Consider the following 24,406-nt stretch of genomic DNA (forward strand, 5'->3'; position numbering starts at 1 on the left):
TATATATCTAGTTGTCAAAATTTTATTGGTAGGGCATACCACGTCAGTTTTTCATGGTGGTATGCCTAGTCCATTGAATTTTTTCTCCTTACTGGCTTACAAATTCAAAGAATTAAATGTCATTGTGTATCGAAAAATAAGAAATTTCAATAAATAAGTAAAAACGAAGTTACTCTTTTTCGCTCTCTAGAAATCTCTTTCTTAAATTTTCGGATATTTTGTGAATTGCAATAAATAAAAGTAGTAATAATCAGTTGATACTTATTTTGAAAAATGGCAATTTGACTTTGTTGAAAAAGTGTATAATACTCATATATATAAGTAGACATGAAATATTACTTTAGTCAACTTTAATAAGTAGAAGAATAAAAATTAATGGTTTTATTTTTCATGCTCAAGCATTTTTATTATTTATTTACTCGGAAGAGGGATGATATATTTACATAATTCCTCTTTTCTATTTATTTTAGAGAGTGATGATAGTGTTACTTCAATGAAATGTACAGTAATACATATTCATATTTTAAAGAAAATTATTTATACTATTTTGGAATTATTGAAAGTCGCTGAACCACTAATTTCATTAGTAAATCATCCTTACTAGTCCATCATATTTCAAATGATGGATATGGAACCACTTAGTTTTGTTTTTCTAATATATTTTTTAAATGATCAACTATGTATTATGATAGTGTTGAAAGTAATATTATTAATTATATCTATGGTAAATGGGTTAATCATGAAAATTGTGGCGTTGTTTGGATACGTTAGAATTAAATGTATGCTAATTGAAGACGTCCGGCAATAAATAAAACCCGAAAATTTATTGCGATTATAAGAGATTTTGTATGTTATTCGTTTATGTGTTATTTGTCGTTTTTGGTTTATACTAACTGAAGACGTGGATCCAGTAACAATAAATGAAATTCGAAACTTTATTGTAGTGATAAGAGATTTTGTATGTTGTTGGTTTATGCGTTATTTGTCGTGACTAGTTTTGTCGATGTACTTTTGATCTGCTTTCAGCATTCGCGTTGATTGAGGAGATGTGGTTATTTATTTCTTTATATTGTTTATTATTTTCTCTAATTAGGATGATTATTAGTTAGATTTTGTTAGATTTGTATGGTACTTACTTGTCTCACCAATTCAATACTTAAATGTCAGTGTGTATCGAAAAATAAGAAATTTCAATAAATAAGTAATAACTAAGTTACTCTTTTTCGCTCTCTAGAAATCTCCTCCTTAAATTTTCAGATCTTTTTGTGAATTGCAATAAATAAAAGTAGTACTAATAATCAGTTGATAATTATTTTGAAAAATGGCAATTTGACTTTGATGAAAAGTGTATAATACTCGTAAATATAAGTAGACATGAAATATTACTTTAGTCAACTTTAATAAGTAGAAGAATAAAAATTAATGGTTTTATTTCATGCTCAAGCATTTTTTATAATTATTTACTCATAATTCCTCTTTTCTATTTATTTTAGAGAGAGATGATAGTGTTACTTCAATGAAAAGTACAGTAATGTATTCATATGAAGAATTATATTTTTAGTTGAATTACAAATTATAAGTGATTATTAGTAAATATAGTACACCAATTTATATAGACGAAATCAGACGTTACTTTATATTTGGATGAGTCAGGAAAATGGTGTAGAATGGGAAATTGTAGTAAATTTGTGTCTGTTACAAACCGAGTAAGTGTGTTTTGAAGAAAAATATTTATATTATATTGTTGCTTAACCACTTATTTTGGAATTATTTATAGTCTCTTAACCACTTATTTCATTACTAAATTATCCTTACTTTTTTCTAATGTATTGTTATAATGATCTATGTATTATGATAGTTTTCAAGTAGTATTATTCAATAATATTATATGGACCACTTTAAAATATACTCCCTCCGTCTCAAGGTAGATGTCACACTTGAGAGATGACACAAGATTTTAAGAGATGTTATTTTATGTGTTAAGTGATGAGAGAAAATATAATTTTATAATTGATGTGAGAGTGAACTTTTTCCAAAAGAAGAAATGTGACATCTTTTGTGGGACAAACTAAAAAGGAAAGTGTGACATCTACCTTGAGACGGATGGAGTAATTTTTATTTTTTTTTTATCTTAGGCATTGTTACGATAAATTGGTTAAATTCTCTTCGCTTTAAAATTTGTAGCTATTACCAATTGGCGCATCATAAGTCATACTACTTATAAAACAGTCGGTATGTGCAATTTAGTCTTTTAGTTTTTTGTCTGTTGTCTTGCTTTTCTTTTTCCTTGTCATTTATGGTTATCAAATCCTTCTTTTGTTTTCTTATTTAAGGAAATTGCAGCTTTGTTTGCATATATTGGATTAAATGTATACTAATTAAAGACGTGGATCCAATCATAAATAATACCCGAAAATTTATTGTGATGATATAATATATTGCATGTTGTTGGTTTATCTGCTATTTGTCGTTTTGGTTTGTTTGTCGTGCCTATTTTTGTCGGTGTACTTTAGGTTTGCTTTCGGCCCTTTTTTCAGTTGAGTCGTTGTGGTCTTGTTTAGTTCTTTATTATTTCTTTATACTGTTGTACGTAGTCAGGATGCTTATTTGTTACAATTGGTTACTTTGTACGATACTAGCTATTACTTGGCCCACCAATTCAAAGATTTAAATGTCGTTTCATATCGAAAAAGTAAGAAATTATGTATAGCGATAGACGTAAAATAACTAAATCCGACCATGTCCGATAGTGTGTAAATGAGTTGACCCGTTTACCTATAACATTAAATTAAATAAATATCCACATAAAAATAGTATGCGATTAGTTTCACGTCTAACAAAATCCTGTTACGATCAAAGATATTGATCACAATAAATGCTACTCCATTCACTCTTTAAAAATATTTCTATTTGAGTTCATCCCTTAAAATTATACAATTTCTATTTTATGAAACTTTTTTCTCTAATGAGATATGACTCATTCTCTACTAATAGTACGTCAATCACTTTTTTTCTATTTTCTCTTATTTTATCAATTATATATAAAAACTCGTGTTATTTAAAAAAATTTTATTTTTAAGGGACGGGAGCGAGGAGTAGTATTACATTTCGAAGTTGTATGTGATTGATAATACTAGTACTTGTTGGAAGTTCGTAATCGTGCATTATACTCTAGTTTGGTTAGTATTAAGTAATCATATTAAATAAGTTTGAATATATTGCTCACTCCGTCAAATAATAGATGTCATACTTTTCTTTTTAGTTTGTCCCACAAAAGATGTCACATTTCTTCTTTTGGAAAAAATTCACTCTCAAATCAATTATAAAATTATATTTTCTCTCACCACTTAACACACAAAATAACATCTCCTAAAATCTCGTATCATCTCCCTAGTGTGGCATTTACTATGGGACGGAGGGAGTACTATTTTATTGGAGATTATCTTCAATATGTGAAAATTCTATATGGACATAAAAAAAGTGAGAATATAGTTAAAATAAAGTATAAAAGTTTAAACTCGATTGTGTTTGATTTTGACTAATAATTTATTTGAATTACCCTTTTTGTAGTTTGCATATTAGGTATATATAAATGTGTGGGTCATTCTTCGTGTATGTGTACACATGATGATAAAATATAAGGAATTAATGGTAGGTAGTTTCCAAAAGTGTGTACACATGATGATAAAATATAAGGAATTAATGGTAGGTAGTTTCCAAAAGTGAGAAACGCACACTTTTGGAAGAACGTACTAAAATAGCAAAATGAGCATGCTTATGAAAGACATAAAGTCATAACATAAGTTGGTAGTTAAAGATTCAATTGTTGGGATATGAAGTTAAAAAAATGTCTTCAATGATCTTAAAACTCCAAAGTAAAATGCTAATCCAAGCTGGAGTGGGCTTATATATCTACAAACGAACAACCCAATTTTAGCCTTCGAAAAATGGGCTGTTAGGCCCACAGTGAATTCCAATATTAAAAAATCGTCTAGAGTAAATATTTGTTTTTAATATGTGGTAGTTAATTAATTACTTGAAATTTATTTTACATGCATTCAACAATTATTCCTAAAGTAGAACACATTTCATTTGCATGCACATCAATTAAATTCTATACATATTACACATTTATTAGGTTATTATATATGGAACAAAACATAGCTGAATCTCAAAAGATTCGATGATAACTTACTCATCTTCACATGTAGTAAATCATCGTAAATTACTCACATATCATTTTTGCTTATCGCGTGGATAATAATCTGCCAAGAATTTAGGAATAAAGAAAAAACAAGGAAAGCACGTTTATGTGTATAAGAAATATCTCAATAAGCTAGTTTGGGTTCCAAGAAACTATAGGTCAGTCTAACCTCTCAAGCTACTTAATTCAAATAAATTGATTACGACTTTCTAAAATATTTATTCTATCGATAAATTATGAGGTTAAGAATAAATATTTAGCAGAGTTTAACTGATTCTTCTTCTATACGGGAATTGAAGTAGATGTGACACATCAGCTTCTGGTCGAAGACTCGAAATCATGTTTTTGAGTGTCAACTCGAACAACTAAATGAAGAACCACTATCGATCATATTTCGAAAAAAAAGCTCATTGAAACAATACCGATATCCAATTCAGTTTAATTTCCGTGGCTCGATCCGACCCGTACCGAAATTGGAAAAACTCTCAAGTAAAAGGACCAATGTGCAAAAATTCCCCCAAGCCTATTTATATCGATCGAGTAGGTAGACTGCGATTGATCATTTTCCCCTCTTTCATAGCGCTTTAATTGCTCAAATACTCTGCTATTTGAAAACAATGCAAGCATGGTCATCATCGCCTCCTCCTCCAATTCTTCATTAATTTCCTTCGCCTTCACTGTCGCCTTCTTCCTCCTCATCAATCCTTCCTCTTCTTCGGTCTCAATCTCTCCTAATCTCTCCTTATTTCTCTCTCTCTCTCTCTCTGCAAATACGCATTTTAATCGATTCAATTTTGCTGATTTAATTTCTAGGGCAACTTTGTGGTGGAGGAGAAGGCTCGATTGGGATCGACGCCGCCGAGCTGCCAAAACAGGTGCAATTTGTGCCACCCGTGCATGGCGGTGCAGGTGCCGACGACGCCGAGCCGCGGCCGAGTCTTTCCGAGTCGAATCGGCGGCGAATCGCTCACCGATGAAAACAGGTACTCCAATTACAAGCCGCTCGGATGGAAGTGCAGATGCCAAGGCCATTTCTATAACCCCTAATTAATTAATTAATTAATTAATTATTAATCACAAGCGATATTCCTAATTATCCTAATTTGATTTTTGATCAATAATGTAAGTGTATATTTTGTGTTGCTTGTTTATTTATTTAACCGATAATTTTAATTAGGTGGAATATATATATATATATATATATATATATATATATATATATATATATATATATATATATATATTATTGGTTATGGGTCCCTGGCATTTAGTACAGATTGTACAGAAATAATTTCTGATTATATTCAGACTGACTGGGGTTGTTGCTTTTATTACTGATGGCAATAAATTCTCTTTTTCGATCTCTGCAACCTACTTAGGTTCGTTGTAGCTTTTTACTCAATAGGGTATAGTCTTAACGTGCCCCAATTGAAGGTATAATTTACACACAAAAAAATATCTTGAAATTTGGTCATATTTTAGTTTTTTAAATATTGGATGGTAAACTATGGAGTTAAGATTTATTCAATTATCTCATATTCGAATTTTTTGATGAAATTGTATATGATGTGATAGCTGAAAATGTTATACTAGGACGTCGAGTTAAATGATGTTATATTCGTAAAGAAAACGATGTAGTTTGATTAAAAAGTGTGAACAATATATTACATGCATATAATCATAGTTTCTCACCATGTGATTGACGGAGAACAAATCCAAACTTAACGGTTTTTTAGCCAACTTTCGACAAATTAGAATTTGACTTTAACAATTTACTCATTTATAAATACAAAGTACTACCAAATTTGTATATTATATGGACTATATTTAAATGGAACGGAACAATTTTTATATTGGATTCTCAATTCTATAAGTTACACGGTTATCTAAATTTTTTTTATAATCTCACAAAAATGAATTTAACGACAACTTTCTCGTTTACATGGATAATAGATTTGAGTATGAGATCAAATCCCTCATTCTCTAATGCGGAAATTTATATAAACTCTCTTTGTCTCTTTTCTGTCGAACAAGAAATGTATCTGTTAAAGCGAGATAAAAAGAGTATGATATTACTTCAAATAAAAAGTAAAATAGGAAATTAAATACATTGGATGTTAGATGACAATAACTCCTACCAATATATATTTATACATATGATGATGATGATAGGGCAAACACATAAATAAAACGACAAGCAAAGCATGTAGGGGTACCTTTGCCCCAGTCTTGAGCAATCATTGTCAAGTAGGTTTTGTAGCACTTATAATATATTCCCCAAGATTAATGCACTCAATGTAAATATGATTAGGCCATGCTTCATTGTCATTACCTGGCCGGCGTCTCTCTCGACGTGTGAAGATTTTTGTTATCGTAAAGACATTATACACAAAAAATAAACGTTCTTTACTGCCTTAGGCATTTGAGTCCGAATCCTAATTGGATGCCTTTACATCATAGTTGAACACATGATGTAAGATCATGTGAATGCATTGTGTTACAAATTTGTATCATAACTACATATGTATGTATGTATGAATTACACCTGAAAGTGGGAATTATTGAAAGTGAGCAAAGAAAAAGAAGTGAGCTAATCTTTAATGCCATTGCCATAACACAGTCAAAAGTGATAGATTTAGCAAGACAGATATACAAGATGTTACATTCAAATTAAAACACACATCTTTAAGGCCAGAAACTTGAATGCCATTATTATTTGTAGTAGTATTTGACCCAAAGCCATAATTGAGAGCATTAAAGTTTTGAAAACAAGTTTCTAAAAAGACACCTGAAAAGTACTACCAAAATTCACAACTCATTCATTTTCACACACAAATACACACTATCTAATACTAATATAAGTATATCTGTGTATATATATATATACCACTCAATTTTTGTTTGGAGGATTTTGGGAAGAGAGAAAACTAAATTAAGACTGCAATTATTAACACATTTTGACCAAAAGCTAACGGTGCTGTCAGTTGATTAATACATGATTTCTGATCATGTATAGTATAATAAATATTATGAATAAATTTTCTCAACAAGGGGTGGTGGCGCAGTTGGCTAGCGCGTAGGTCTCATAGCTTCTGAGTAATCCTGAGGTCGAGAGTTCGAGCCTCTCTCACCCCATTTTTTATTTTCTGCAACTATTCTCCAATTTTTATATTTGTTTTAATCCTCTCATCTTTTAATACTCCCTCCGTTCCCCAAATATTGTCCCACTTTGACCCAGCATTTTTATTTTCTGCAACTATTCTCCCATTTTTATATTTGTTTTAATCCTCTCATTTTTTAATACTCTCTCCGTTCCCCAAATATTCTCCCACTTTGACCCGGCATGAGTTTTAAGAAATGTAATGAAAAGTAAGTTAGAAAAAGTTAGTGGAATGTGAGTCCTACTTTTATATATTAGTTTAATAATAAAATGTGAGTAGGAATGAGTTAGTGGAATATGAGACCCACTATCAGAAAAGGTAAAAAGTGAAATGAGACAAATTTTTATGGGACGGACGAAAATAGAAAAATGGGACAAACTTTCAGGGGACGGAGGGAGTATTTGCTTTTTTTTCCTCTTTGATTCTCCCATTTTTTATTTTTTAATCCTCTCATAATTATTTGCTTTTTTCTATTCGATTTTCCCATTTCCTTAAAACTTAATTTTCGTAGTACTACATTTTAGCTCCCAGTCTATAAATTAACAAAGAAGTTTATTTTACTTGGAAGGTTAGAATTATGTTCAACAAAAAATCCTGAAAGAAACAAACGTGGATAAATGCTGTCTACACGATCAATTATTTGCCTACAAATCTTATCTTATAATAGTAAAAAACAACGATTTTACGCACAAAGTAATTTCATTTATGTTTATACATTTAGGGCTTGTTTGGTACGTCATTAATGAGATAAATTTTACTACTTAGTGAGATGCTTTTGTTATATTAAAATATATTAATATTATGTTTGGTTGAATGTATAATACATGTGATAATTGGGGCCTTTTTTGGTACCGCGATATGAGATAAGGTTTGATAGGTTTGAGTGAGATACTTTTATTATATACCATAGCAATTTCATATTAGGAATGTATAATATATTTGATATTTTATTTGTCCTCGATGTATTAAAGTTTATAGTATTTTTTAACATTAAAGTTTATATTAGGTGTACCACCTAGCATAGTTGGGAAGAGCAGTATGCAAAATCATACTACATCCGTCCTATAATATATGTCACACTTTCCTTTTTAGTTTGTTCAGCAAAAGATATCACATTTCTATTTTTGGAAAAAGTTTCCTCTCACATTAATATAAAAATTATATTTTCTCTCTCCATCTAACACATAAAACAAAACCTCCTAAAATCCCGTGCCGTCCCACAAGTGTGACATCTTTTGTGGGACGGAGGGAGCACTAAATACCCCACGTTTGATTTTATAAAGTTCGAATGTTTTGTATTCGAATAGTTTTCACTAACTTGTAATAATCCATTTGTTTTATATTTAAAAAAAATATTGAGTCAAGGCGAGATATTTATTTATGGACGAAGGGGGTGTATATCATCACAAATTTAATTTCCAAGTGATGTCATAATTATATTATGCAATCTCTTACATCATAATCTGACGCGTCAAAAAAAAAATCAAACATGGAAAGTCAAGCCAAAGTCACGGGAATGTTAATTAATCTGTTACTAATATAATTCAATTTGATTCATATATTTGAAGTCCGTTCGAATTATGAATATGCACATGTTCACACACACACACACACTCCTATATATATTAGGCAATTTTCTACTTCTTCAACATATACAATCACACCCACAAATAATCTTATCTCGTGAGAAAAAAACAATTTCTACCTAAGGATGACAATTTCATTAGAAGCCCTAGCCATGATGTCACAGAGTGGGAGTTGATAGACTCCGAGGTGCCTTCGTATCTACTAGCAGACGAAGAAGACGAAGATCGTGACGATGATGGACAGAAATTGAAACGACACGATGGGCCAATTCCATCATCGTCTCTCATTGAAAGTAGTCGGAGTTTTGTGGGTGAGGAGAAGGAGAGTGTGCCTTTAACTTTTGGAATTATGATCATTTGGGCAATAATAGTTGTTACTATTAAATATAGAAAAGCTATGTCGTCTAATGTTCTTACTCACTTTGATGTTGAGATGATTAGTGGTGATTGTTTGTATGATGGGTATTAGGAATATTTTAATTTTGTAATTGTTTATATTTCCATTCATTTGTTAAATAAAAATTTGATGTTATAAGTACTGAATAATATTTTCACTGTCTCATTAAATATGAAAAAAAGTGACAAGTTTGTTAAAATGGAAATATAATTATTTTATAGTTTATGCTCTCTTTTTTTAACCACAAAACTAACACTACATAAAATCAAATGGTGAAAAACTAACACTACGTCAATCTGTTGTAGTCTAGTTGGTTAGGATACTCGGCTCTCACCCGAGAGACCCGGGACGTTCAAGTCACGAAAACGAAATTTCTATACAAATATTTCTTCTATATTTTTTTAAAATTCTCATTTTGATGGTTTGTTTTAATATTTATTGAAGATTTTAATTTAGTCACATATTCACCTTTTTGATAGTTTGTAATAATGCTAAATAAATTAATTACATAACTGACAGCCTAATTGCACATAAGATAATTAATGTTTAATCATATCTTAATTAATGGATCCGAAATCCACACTCAAAATTAGCAAACAAATACTTCGTTGCGCGCGTGTTGATGGATGAGAGAGATTCGGAATATGAGTCTTAATTCACCGACCTTTCGAGATTTTGTATTAAATTCCTTGATTTCTGAATATGTAAAAAAAATCCATTCTGAAAAATTCGCATGTCTCGATCTTATATTCTGAAATGTCAGCCAATTTAATCTCAAATCTCGAATGACCAGCGAATTGAGACCTATATTCCGAAATCTCTGGATGGGTGATGGGCTGTTACATTAAATTATCTTTGCTTGGTGAAATAAAAAGGCTTATGGTGAAATTTGGGTTGAGTTGACTAATACATACTTAAAAAAAAAATTGTTCCATATACACATAAATTTTGTTCTCGTTGCGGATTAGAAACAATCGTATACACTGTATTTCTTTATAAATTCTTTGTTGTTCCGATTTTATTTCAAAGTAATTGATATTATGACCAAATGAGTATTATGGTATCTACAAATAACAAGTTTCTATATATTTGAATTCATCGTACTTGATTGTCAAGTATATGATTTACTGAATTTTATATTATATGAATCAAATGAATAATAGTATTGCAATGTAACGGATATTACCACAAAATTATTAGTATTATTATTATTATTATTATTATTATTATTAAATCTATAAAGAACTAATTCATATAAAATTGAATTTATCGTACTTGATTTTTTGAGTTTGATTTACAATACCATAAGTACTGATTAGACATTCTCGTCTATGCCCGAATCCAATATGTACATCTTTTGGATGTAATTCTCATTGTGATAATTTTTTTTATTACTTTCTTTTTACAAATTTTATTATTTCGTTACGCTCATAAAAATTAACTGCTTTGCATTTGTAGATACTACCTTTGAAATGCTTATGACATCATTTCTTTAAAACACACAAAAGATCTTACTTCAGAAGGTGTCTATATATCGTTTGGATTGAATCACACCCCCAAAATTAGCTACAAAAAATGTGTAGAAACATTACCCCTGCTCCCACCAATTCATCTACCTATCTCAGTAATTGCAAAGTGTGCCAATTTACATATCTTAAACTACATGAATTACTTGTGTACCTTTTGTTTATTTACTGGGGTTCATGATATTTGTATGGTATTTTGAAGGTTGTAAAACTAACTCTTTGACGACGATGAGGAAGATGATTTGGACAACTTAGAGTTTTTTACTGATGACGACGAAAACAACATTTCTTGAATCTTTTGGCTGCGTGGATGACAAAGAATTGTAGAGTGATACTGTTAGGGTTTATATACTATCAAGTATGTTTGAGCTGCTTTTATATATAAAAATCTCTACATTCACATTATGTTTTGCTTATTCATTTATGTTGTGTTTTACAAGCATATATATATATATATTTATAATCAAACTGAGTCTAAGTCATGTAAATATATCAAAGAATACAAAATCGTTGAGATACGTAAAAAAATAAGGATAAAACATACGAAACAACGTACCAAAGCAAACAATAAAACAAGACCACCCTCCTTTCAACAACAATAACAAAATCACAACAATAACACTTGATCTTCATTTATGTCTCACCCTTTTTCTAACTCTAAGATAATAGTATTTTCTATTTAGTTAATTTATTTAATGAAATAACACAACCTAATATTGTTGTTTTGCTTGATAGGCTATTATAACAATATACTACAATTTAAACATTAATCCGTTGTAGTCTAGTTGGTTAGGATACTCGGCTCTCACCCAAGAGACCCAGTTTCGTCGAATCCCGGCAACGGAATTGTTTCATTTTGATAAATTTGAAGACTTTACTATTTTTTATTCTCATTTTACTATTTTTTTAATTCTCATTTTGATAAATTTGAAGACTTTTTAACAGAGGTTAATTTTGTTGTTTCATTTTGATAAATTTGAAGACTTTACTATTTTTTATTCTCATTTTACTATTTTTTTAATTCTCATTTTGATAAATTTGAAGACTTTTTAACTGAGGTTAATTTTGTTACATATTCACCTTTTCGATAGTTTGTATTAATGCTAAATAAATTAATTACTTAACTGATAGTCTAATTACAGATAAGATAATTAATGTTTAATCATCTCTTAATTAATGGATCCGAAATCCACACTCAAAATCAGCAAACAAAATGCTTCGTCGTGCCCGTGTTGATGGATTTTGCATTAAATTTTCTTTTCTTGGAAAAGTTCATGGTGAAATTTAGGTTGACTTGAATAATTCATTAAATAATTTATTTCTTCCACTTATACGGGTACAATTTTTTTCTCATTGCTGATTAGAAATAGTTTTCTACACTATTTTTATAATATAAACTATTGGCTCTTATGATATTATTGTAATGTAAAACAAAACAAACGTCATTATTTTATCTATAAAGAGTAATTTTCTATAAATTCGAATTTGTCGTGCTTGATTATTCACGTGATTTATACTAGTACATACCAAAATGGAGATTATTGTGGCATAACGAAAATTATCACAAAGTAAATAATACTGGATCTATAAAGAGCAAATTTTTATAAATCCAATCTGTTTTTTAGTATAATTCACTATTTTTATATTTATTATATATACTAAAAGTATCGACGAGATTCTTATGAACAAAAAAGAAGATGCATTATTACGTTCCGCACGAAATAACAAGATGATGTATTACATAAGAAAAAGGGTTGCGTACGGATTCAACCAAAATCTCATTAAATTTGAGTATATCTCACCCAACCCGACTGTTAAAGGCTTTTCCCTTAACTGTGATCGACGACTACCTTCGGCGATCGATATTCTCTCCGGCATCCAATCGTAGGATTGGCGGAGGCAAGATTTGGTTGTGCGCGGAAGTCTTTTCCGTCGGGCAACACAAGATCCAGGGTTTGTAAAACACACGGGTATCTGCAAAGCCCGACGGGAAGGATTCCTGCGTGCCGCGTTGAAGTCAGACCGTTATCCATAACCCGTACCTCACCACCCAAAAGGAAAGAAACCCACCAAATCAGAAGCTTCCCCCTACCTTCGTAGAAAACATCCTATCTTCAGTCCGTCAACATGTCATACGACTATGCCGGCTATCACCGTTATCAATATGATCACCGTTATCAACGCTTGTCCTATGATCAGCCACCACCCAGGTATAGGCGCGAACCCTACGGTCCGCCACAACCTCACCGAATAGGGTCTGTCCAGACGCGCCACCCCACTTGTTGGGATCCGCCCCGACAACGAACCGATAACTGTTATCCACCACTGTATCGTGATCCAGATATGGTCCCAGATTCATACGTCGAGCCGCGAAACTCCTACGCCAGATATCGCCCGTGGCAGCCTCAATATCACCCTCGTCCAGCCACCAAAGCGGAGGGGACCCGATTAACGCCAAGTTAGACCGCTAATTGGAAGCATGTGACAAGATAGAAACTTGGTTCGATACCACAAATCACCGGTTTAGCAAATTCCGATCGTCACCGCTGCCCGAGCCCGATCTTGATCAGCCCAATGTTTCTACGCCACTCCGAAAGATGGCATATCCTCCTTCAAGAAATAATGAGGCTTCTTTTGGGCCTTCACGTTTAGTCCCCAATGAATCAACGACTCCACCAGGCCACCGCACCAAATCCGATCAAACCCCAGCGCTTCAGCCTTCGTGTTGGGAACCACCTCTAATGGCAACCTCTACTGTAGATCAGGTCCACCAACCCTACCAGCCACCACCGCCGCTGCCTCGATCAGATCGCCAACCGCAGCAGCCGAGTCCAGCACCGCCCTTGGAGCTGTTGTCCGACTCCGCTCAGGAACCTTTCCAGCTCTTGCACCCGCCGCCTGTGACGACACCATTTGCGGCCTCTACTTTGCGTCTAGAAGCTGCTATCCCAAGTTCCATGAAGAAAGAGTGGGAAACGAATATACAAGAAGGAGAAGAGCGAATGAAGATTGAGAATATTATAGTTGAGTACAAGACTGCCAGAGAGACAAAAAAATCGGACCTTAAAGTAAAAATGGAGGTGAGGAGAAGCTTGTTTGAAGATGAGCTGAGATTAAAGTCTAAACAATTGGGGAAAAAAGGAGGTGGTTCTTATGTGGGTTTGCATATAATTGCTTATGTCCATATGGATTTGAATGTCAGTGATGTTACAAGTATGAATCATCGACCAACATCGCTCGACACCGATGCTAGGTTGATTCCTCCGCGCAATGAAACATCATGTTTGGGCATTCTTCGAGGAGGAGATGCCTCGCCAAGGCTTTTACTTTCGACTCTCTATGTTGCTTCGTGGATTCCACCTTGAGGACAAGGTGGATTTTAACCGTGGGGGAGTTGATATGAGCCTTCATGTAATTAGTTTAGATATGTTAGGGTTTTGCATATCTTTTCATATATTTGTTTCTTGTTCCATAAGATAGTATTCTAGTATTATAAATAGGGATAGGTTGTTATCTTTTTATTCATTCAATGAATGAATGAAATAGTATTTTGCCCACGACTCCACGTGAATTATTCTCTAAACCCTAGTCACACCGCTGCCCGACGGGGGAGCTCCGCGCACAGCCGCGAACTAGATCACTTACAATCCAAGATTAGGACGCCGGATTTACCTTCGATCGCCAAGCGAATAAGCCGCCGATCGACGTTAAGGAATCAGGACCTTAACACCGACCCAGCCCGACCCGACTCACGCGTTTGCGCCGCCCAAAATAGAAAACAAAAAGATATTCAAATGTGACACACAAAGTCGGGGCGTTGGATTCGAAACGAGTTTTTCTGCACCGACGCCACATCCGATATGCATTTTGTCCTTGGTTTTATTGTATCGTTTAAGTATACCTGTGACTAGCATAAGGTGATAAATATTTATTAGTACTTTCTTAACAAATAAAATTGTTTTATTATTTTCATTTTTAAATACTAAGAGCATCTGCAGCGGCATGTCGTCGGCCGTGCCGCTGAGCAGCCCTACGTGGCACCGTGCTGCTCTTAAATAAGAGCACTTTTCTAAATGCTCGTATATGGTTGATTGTTGTTTCTTCATTGTATGCTTCAAATGACTCTTTTTCCTTCTCTCCTCTATTGATGTGACCACAGGCCATGAGCTGTTTATATAAAGTCATGTGCATTACTTATGCAAAGAAATGAAGGAAAAAAAGTTGATTTTTGAAACTGCTTCAAATTGATTATTCGAGGTTCTCTTAGATTTAGACTGAAGAGATTGAGAATTTGAACAGAGTCATATGAGTATATGATATGCTAATGCTATTGGAGTTATATATGTTGCCATGTTGGATCACATGATGCACTCATATGTAATAAATCATACAGCGAGCATTACTGGCGCCGTCATTTGAGAGTGAAAAGACTAACAGAATATTGAATCCCTTTTTCTGTTCTTTCTATAAGATGTATATAAATTTTGTCGTCATGGAGTAATAATAGTACTTTTTTTTCTCAACTGCCTTCTATTCAACTTTGTTGTAAATCACATTGTCTTGCATATGACAGCCTTTATTCAATTTTTTGTTTAATCTCAGCTGTCAAAGTTAAAACAGAATGGTCGTTTTCTACTTACTGTTGTTTGAGTAGATAACTCATCGGTGTCTTTCAGGGGATGCTTTGAGGAAGTCACTAAACGCTTCAGAAAATCAGCTCGTAGATTGGAATAGCGATCAAGTTAACCCTTGCACTTGGTCCAAAATTACATGCAATATTAACAACGATGTCATATCAGTGTAAGAAAATTTAGGATGTATACTACTTTTTCAAGAATGTATTGGATACTCTCTGTAGTTTTATGTCAGATCACACCTAGTAATTTTTATTAATCTATAACTCGTGTGCTCAGGCAATGTGGACCAGAAAATTGAATTTGGTCAGTTGAAGAGGTTTTCTTGGAGAGAACTGCAGGTGGCTACAGATGGTTTTAGTGAAAAGAATGTCCTCGGGCAAGGGGGCTCCGGAAAGGTTTATAAAGGGATTCTTGGTGATAAGACGAAAATTGCTGTTAAACGCATAATGGATTTTGATACGCCCGGGAGCGATACAACGTTTCAGTGCGAAGTCGAGATGATAAGCGTGGCTGTTCAGAGAAACCTTTTGCGTCTGATTGGATTCTGCACCACTCCAACCGAACGCCTTCTGGTTTACCCTTTTATGCAAAACTTGAGTGTTGCCTCTCGTTTGCGAGGTACGTTTTCATCATAAACTTATGGCTTGAACATTGGCATGTTTTGCGAAAATCGAGTGGAATATTTATTCTTTCTATCCGAACAGAACCGGGACACCCTGTATTGGACTGGATCACGAGATAATCGGTGGCATTAGGTACAACACGCGCACTAGAGTACCTCCACGAGCACTATAATCCCAAGATCATTCACCGTGATGTTAAAGCTGCAAACGTGATGCTAGATTCCAATTTGCAGGCCGTTGTTGGTGATTTCAGCTTGGCCAAGCTGGTCGATGTCAGGAAAACCAACATCACGACACAAGTGCGTGGAACGATGGGCCACATAGCTCCTGAGTACTTATTGTAAAGAATCTAATATGAAACGAAGAACAATACACAAAGAATTACGTGGTTCGACACTAAGGTCTACTACATCCACGGGCATAAACGGCTTGAATGATTTTATTCCGAGATAATATGTAGGAGATACAATATAGAATTATACAGAGACCAACACAAAGAACATCACACACTTGGCTTCTCTAATCTCTCTAAACTCACGAAGAAAACTCTTCCAGATGACCCCCTCCAAGTGAACTCCTCACTCTCTTCTTTTGTATCATCTCCTTGAGCTAAACCGTTAGCTCTCCAAATCAGTTACTAAACGTTAGCAATGAACGTTACAACCAATTTATTCTCCAATTTATTCTCCAATTTATTCTCATTTTCCAGTATTGCATATGTAGTCCCTCATAGTTTAAATATTTCCATGGATACCTCTCACTACAATATCCACCTTGGACATGGAAAAACTCAAGCCTTCATGCCATAACACCTCTACCTTACTCGTCAGTCACACCCACCAATTTCAAGCAATGCTTGAATTTTGAAATTGGTAAGGCTTTGGTAAAAAAATCTGCAACATTTTCCTCTGTCTTTACTTTAGTCATCTTGATGTCTCCTTTCTCAACTTCATCTCTTATAAAGTGAAGTCTCACGTCAATATGCTTACTTCTCTCGTGAAAGACTTGGTGCTTCGCCAAGCAAATGGCACTATTATTGTCACAAAAGATAATGACAGCCTCCTGCACAACTCCAAAGTTTTGCAGCATACCTTTCAGCCAGATTCCTTCCTTTACTGCCTCGGTCAAGGCTATGTACTCAACTTCTGTAGGACTTAGTGCTACCACGGATTGAAGGATAGATTTCCAGCTCACTGCTGTCCCATACAAGTTAATGATATACCCGGTCTGAGATTTTCTATTATCCATATTAGAGGTGAAGTCTGAATCACAATACCCTACTAATACTTCAGTCCCCTTTTCCATCTTCTGCTTATACAGTAATCCAACATTTCTGGAGCCCTTCATGTATCTCAAGATCCACTTCAGTGCAGACCAATGCTCCTTCCTATGATCCTGCATGTATCTACTAGCAACACTTATCGCGTGTGCTAAATCAGACCGTGTACAAATCATACTGTACATAATACTTCCAACTATGTTGGCATATGGTATCTTTGACATTTCATCTCTTTCTTCTTTTGTCTTTGGAGCCTGGTCCAGTGACAGCTTGAAATGCTGTGCTAGAAGAGTAGAGACATCTCTGGAATCTTGCATTTTGAACTTGGATATGATCTTGCTAATATACTCAGATTGATTCAGCCACAACAATCCTTTAGCTATGTCTCGCTGAATTTCCATGCCAAGAATTCTTTTTGCTTCGCCCAAGTCCTTCATCTCAAATTCCTTTTTTAACTGCTCTTTCACAATCTGAATTTCCTCTAAATTCTCAGCTGCTACAAGCATGTCATCGACGTACAGGACCAAGTATGCAATGCCAACACCCTCACTGTTATATTTGATGTACACACATCCATCATATGCAGATTTTTTGAACCCAATATCTGACATGTGAGCATCAAATTTTCTATACCATTGTCGACTACTTTGTTTCAGGCCGTAGATACTTCTTTTAAGTAGACACACTTTATCCTCTGACCCCTTCACTTCAAAGCCTTCAGGTTGAACCATTACAATTGTTTCTTCAAGTTCTCCATGCAAAAATGCTGTCTTTACATCCATTTGGTGTAATTCCCATCCTCTGTGAACAACAATAGCCAACAAAATTCGTATGGAGCTATGCTTAACCACGGCTGAGAATACTTCATTAAAATCAATCCCCTCCTTCTGATTATAGCCCTTAGCCACCAACCTGGCTTTGAATCTGATTTTATTTGCTTGAGTCATTTCTATCTTTTTCTTGAATATCCACTTGGACCCTATGGCTTGCTGATATGCAATGCATCCACCAAGATCCAAGTTCCATTTTTAAGCAAGGAATCAATTTCTTCCTTCATTGCTGTCAGCCATTGCCTCCATTCCTTTGATCTCATGGCTTCTTGGTAGCTGCTAGGCTCATAATACTCTATGTTTTCAGCTGCACAAAGAGCATAGAATACCATCTCATAATCACTAAATTTGTTTGGAAGTCTCCTCTCCCTTCTAGGTCTCTCCAAAGTTGGCCTATTCTGATCATCATGTTGTTGTGCTTCCTGACTTGGAATTTCAGTGACTCTCTCTTCTCTATCATCAACCTCTTCTTCATCACTTTGAGTTCTGATACTTGAGTCATTCTGCTCAACATGAGGCTCCACCTCAAATCTTGTACCATCCTTCTCCTTGCTCAGAAAAGACATTTGTGTCTCATCAAAATACACATCCCTGCTAATGATCAATTTCTGACCTTCAGCTGTAGGACACCAAAGTCTGAATCCCTTCACTCCGTCTTGATACCCAAGGAAGACACATTTTATGGCCCTACTATCCAGCTTGCCCTGTTTAACATGAGCATAAGCTCTGCAGCCGAAGGGCCTCAAAGTGGAATAATCTGACTCCCTCCCATACCATCTTGAATCTGGTGTCTGATTATCAATAGCCGAGGATGGTGACTTATTTATCAATTTTGACGCAGTAAGAACAGCTTCTCCCCAAAAACATTTAGGCATTCCAGAATACAGCAGCATGCACCTAACTCTTTCAAGAATGGACCTATTCATTCTCTCCGCCACTCCGTTTTGTTGGGGGTTTCTAGGAGCAGTCTTGTGTCTCTTTATTCCTTTCATCTTGCAAAATCCTTCAAATTCTGCAGATAGAAACTCCAATCCGTTGTCAGTTCTTAAGCACTTCAGGCTGACTCCCTTCTCCCTCTCTACCTGCAACTGCCACTCCTTAAAGAAACTAAAGGCCTCTGAGTTTTCCTTGAGAATTTTCACCCAATGGAATAATCATCGATTATTGTCATGAAATATCTTCCTCCGCTGACAGTGGCCGGATTACAAGGACCCCACAAATCGCTATGGGCATAGTCCAAGACTGCGGTGGAGGTGTGCTTGCCCTTAGGGAATGGAAGTTTCTTTCCCTTCCCCATAATACACTCTTCGCATTTCTTGATCTCTTTTGCATCACCTGTACTTCGGATCAATCCCTTTCCTAGTAGCTGCTACAAACCCTTCTGACCAATATGTCCCAGTCTCCTATGCCATGCATCAAGATCAATATGTTGCACTGCATTTGAACCGCCTACAATCACTTCTCCATTCAAGTAATACAAGCTGCCTTTCCTGACTGCACTCATCACCATTTGTGACTCCTTATACACTTTGAGAATTCCCTGTTCGGACATAAAACCAAATCCTCTACGCTCCAACATACCCAACGAGATAAGATTTCTTTTAACCTCAGGTATAAATCGAACTTCTGCCAGTACTCTAATACTCCCATCATGCAATTTCATTCTAATATTACCAATGCCATGAATAGTGCATACCTGGTTATTTCCCAGCAGGACTGATCCTCGAGCAGGCTCTAGTTGTTCGAACCATCCCTTATGAGAGCTGATGTGGAAGTTACACCCTGAATCAAGGATCCATTCTTCTTCTATATCTCTCTCACCAACATTCAATATCTCAGTTGGATCAGCCTCTTGGATCACATCAGAAATCCCTAGATTCATACCCTCCTCCTTTTGTTTTCTTTTCCAAGCAAAACAATTTTTCTTAATATGTCCGGATTTCTTGCAATAGTGGCAAGATCGGGTCTCTTTACCCTCGAATTTCTCCTTCCCTTTATGAGGTTGAGGCTTGGGAAATACATTCTTCCCTTTCGTACCCGGTTGCTTGAACTTTTTGACGTTCAAAACTTCCGTTGCAACTTCTTGGCCACCATTTGATTTCTGGAATTCTTTGGTTTTGAGCGCTGATTGCACCTCCACGAAGGTAATGATCTTCTCTCTGCCATACAACATGGCTTCCTTCAGTTGCTCAAAAGATCTTGGCAAAGCGGCGAGTAGGATGATCGCTTTGTCCTCATCATCGAGCTCCACGTCGATGTTTTCCAAATCGTCAATATACTTGTTAAACTGATCCAATTGCTATCCAATCGACCGATCCTCGCTGAACTTATACGCGTACAACCTCTGTTTCAAGTACAAGCGATTGGCTAAAGATTTCACCATGTAGAGCTCTTCCAATTTATTCCAGATCCCTGCTGTCGTAGTCTCTTTCGAGACCTCGGACAACACCTTGTCATCAAGACTCAGAATGATCGCGCTGTGTGCCTTTTCTTTCGAGGGATTTTCCGCTCCATCTTCACCCTGTGTCAGAGCATCAGCCAATCCATGCTGAATGAGGAGCGCCTTCATCTTCAAGCGCCATAACCCAAAATCATTTTTGCCGGTGAATTTCTCAGCTTCAAACCGCGCCATAGCCATCAACAATCTTCGTTTCCCACAGGCGGCGCCAATTGTAAAGAATCTAATATGAAACGAAGAACAATACACAAAGAATTACGTGGTTCGACACAAAGGTCTACATCCACGGGCATAAACGGTTTGAATGATTTTATTCCGAGATAGTATGTAGGAGATACAATATAGAATTATACAGAGAGCAACACAAAGAACACCACACACTTGGCTTCTTTAATCTCTCTAAACTCACGAAGAAAACTCTTCCTGATGACCCCCTCCAAGTGAACTCCTCACTCTCTTATTTTGTATCATCTCCTTGAGCTAAACCGTTAGCTCTCCAAATCAGTTACTAAACGTTAGCAATGAGCGTTACAACCAATTTATTCTCCAATTTATTCTCCTTTTCCAGTATTGCATATGTAGTCCCTCATAGTTTAAATATTTCCATGGACACCTCTCACTACACTTATCAGCCGGGAAATCCTCAGAGAAGACCGACGTTTTTGGCTATGGAATCATGCTTCTGGAGCTCGTAACTGGCCAGCGAGCCATAGATTTTTCGCGCATAGAAGAGGAAGATGACGTTTTGCTTCTCGACCATGTAAGTCCCCGCCATCTCCCCCTCAACGAAACAGCTCGTGCTTATTATTTTGTATGATAATGATTTTGAAGTCAACATTTGAAGGTGAAGAAGCTTCAGCAGGAGAGTAAACTAGAAGACATTGTGGACTGCAATCTAGCGAGGAACTATGACATCGATCAAGTCGAGATTATGGTTCAGATAGCCCTACTCTGCACCCAATCTACCCCTGAGGTTGTGCGGATGCTGGAGGAAGAAGGGCTCGCGGAGAGATGGGAGGTGTGGCGGAACTTTGAGAAGATGCGGAGGCTCGAAAACGAGAGGCTGCAGAGGAGATTCAACTGGGGAGTGCATTCAATCAACCTCCAGGAGGATATTGAGCTGTCTGGGGGAAGATGAGATGATGATCAGGTTTATTACTGGATTAATTTTCTGCTAATAATCATTTGGATAGAGATTGATCAATTATAGATATTAATCTAAGCTATAAATATTAAGCTAAACCCTTAGTTTTATTTAGTAATTTACTTACTTATATTTTTTAAACATAAATTTCCCGTGAAGAAACTCACTTTTTGAAGAATCACGAGAGATGGGAAAATTTGGAACACTTTTTGACTCGGAATTTTGTTATGGAAAAAAGGTAGAATTGCATTCCGGTTATTTAAAGTACATTTTGATTTAATATTTTTGAAAGTTTATACATTTCGCTTTTTCATATTTTATTGAATCATTTGATGTAAAACATTTAGTTTCAAATAAGAAAAATGCAATAATCGTTTAAGAAAAATGTTTGTTCGTACTCTAAGAATCTTAGTAATTGAGTTGATATGACATTCATTTATAAATTTGTTTCTTTCTTAGTTACCACCATATAATTATCAAGATATTGATTATAAAATCTTAACGTTTTGAGCTTATTGATGTTAAGGATGGGTTCCTTAACGAGCGCCGGCTGCTCAATGGTGAGAGGGGTTCCGACGCCCTGATTCAGGGTCGGCAGAGATTGGGTAGAGCTCTGCGTGTGGGGGATTCCCGTCAGACAGAAACATGGCTACCGTTTGTAGAGCTTGAAAATATGATGGGAAAAATACTTCTTATTAATTGATTGAATGAATAAAATGATAACAATCTATCATATTTATAATACTAGACTTGAAAATATGATGGGAAAAATACTTCTTATTAATTGATTGAATGAATAAAATGATAATAATCTATCATATTTATAATACTAGAATACTACTATCCTAACTTATCGAGAGATTTGATGAATCAAAAGATAACTAAATAATTGGGAGATCCTACCATATACGTTCGTATCAATTGACATGAAGTGAAAGCCTTAAACTCCAAAATTATGGTTGAAAGTTTTACCCTGAAATCTTTAACACGAATGGCTTGTAGTTGAATAGCTAAAAATCTGCTAAGATTAACCCAAACCTGAAGTCGAATAACCCAAGTCCATAGCTCGACATAGTACAACTTCCAAACAATACCTCAAATAGCTAGTTCGTTAAAATAATTAAATGAATTATCGTAAGTGAGAAAAGAATTGTTTTATTTAACAAATGATGGAAATATAAAAAAAATAGAAAAATAAAAAAAATTCTTATTACCTACACATCCTACAAATTATCTCAACTTCAAAGTGAGAAAGAACATTTATGATCTTCTAACGTTTCTACAATTACAAACCCTAAACCCTGAACTTTATTCTGATCGCCATTTTCATGACTCGAGCATCTGTACTGCATCAAATAAAATAACAACTATTATTGCCCAAACAATCATATTTCCAAAATTCAAGGGCACACCCTCATTCTTCTCGCCCACAAAACTCAAACTACTTTCATCGAGAGATGTAATGCAGCCCGAGTCACTACTATCATCATCGTCGTCGTCATCGTCATACGATGTCGATTGAATGAGTCCATCGTGGCATTTCATTCTTTTTTCATTGTTTGAATTTTCATCTTCGCGTACTTCTTCAGCTAATAGATATGAAGGTACCTTTGAGTCTATTCGCTCCCACTCTATAACATCAAGGCCAACTTCATGAAAGTCGGCCCCGGACATGGCTAGGGCTTCTAAAGATATTGTCATCGAGAACTCTTTTCTTTTTTCACAAAAGTCGACAAAATTGTTTGTGAGTGAGTTTGTATATCGAAGTAGTACAACAATATTGCCTCATTTATAGGAGTGAATGTATGTGTGAACATGTGCATGTTGATAATTCAAATATATTACAAAAGTTCAATTTTATTAGCAAAAATCAACATTCTCGTGAACTTTGGCTTAGATTTCTATGTTTGATTGCTTGACTCGCAAGATGATGATGCAATACATTGCATATTTTAAATGAAGTTTGTGACGATATATATGTTAAGAGATTTTATTTATTTGTCATATTCTTACCTCACGTGTAAGAGATCACGAGTGTTAGAAGAATTTTAAGTAGGCATGCAATGAACTTCCACATTTTTATGCTATATTCAACGAATGTATTTCATCATATATTATTAATTTGAACAAGAACGTAATTCAGAAAAATCATGTGTGTTTTTGTTTGAGTCGCATAAGCTATGAGATGATATTTTGGTTTATTATTAATAATTTATTATTAATAATTTACACTCATACTCTGAATTCAATCTGAACTCAAATAGCTGGAACATGTTGAGAAATTACCAACTTTGACTTGTATTTTTGCTTGCAAATTAATTGACTATCTATGTTTGTTCGCCGCGTATGAATATTATGATGCAAGGCAATGCGTACGTCCCTAAACCCTAGTTCCATCCGTCCATAAAAATTAATTTTATTTTGTCATTTTGGTATAATAGAAAATAGTTTCATGATTTTTAAAAATGGAATGTTGCTCTCATACTTTACCCACTTAGTCTCCTTCCTCTCGTACTGTACCTAACCTACTTTTTCTCCCTATCTCTCTTAATTTACCTACT

The 24,406-nt window shown here is 34.9% G+C and overlaps 1 long non-coding RNA gene, 1 other non-coding gene and 1 pseudogene across 2 annotated transcripts; all 3 read left to right on the plus strand.

Annotated features, from left to right (window-relative positions):
* The first annotated feature begins 4,779 nt into the window (after positions 1-4,779).
* LOC121784037 lies at positions 4,780-5,397 on the plus strand. The gene is made up of 2 exons (XR_006046698.1): positions 4,780-4,922; positions 5,018-5,397. It is a non-coding gene; the product is annotated as an uncharacterized LOC121784037 (long non-coding RNA).
* Positions 5,398-7,254: 1,857 nt separating this feature from the next.
* TRNAM-CAU lies at positions 7,255-7,339 on the plus strand. Its single transcript is given in 2 exon segments — positions 7,255-7,292; positions 7,304-7,339. It is a non-coding gene; the product is annotated as a tRNA-Met (tRNA).
* A 6,132-nt stretch (positions 7,340-13,471) lies between these two features.
* LOC121785297 lies at positions 13,472-21,839 on the plus strand (annotated as a pseudogene).
* Positions 21,840-24,406: the final 2,567 nt, after the last annotated feature.

The sequence above is a fragment of the Salvia splendens genome, chromosome 21 (genome assembly GCF_004379255.2).
Source record: "Salvia splendens isolate huo1 chromosome 21, SspV2, whole genome shotgun sequence".
Taxonomy (NCBI): Eukaryota; Viridiplantae; Streptophyta; class Magnoliopsida; order Lamiales; family Lamiaceae; genus Salvia; species Salvia splendens.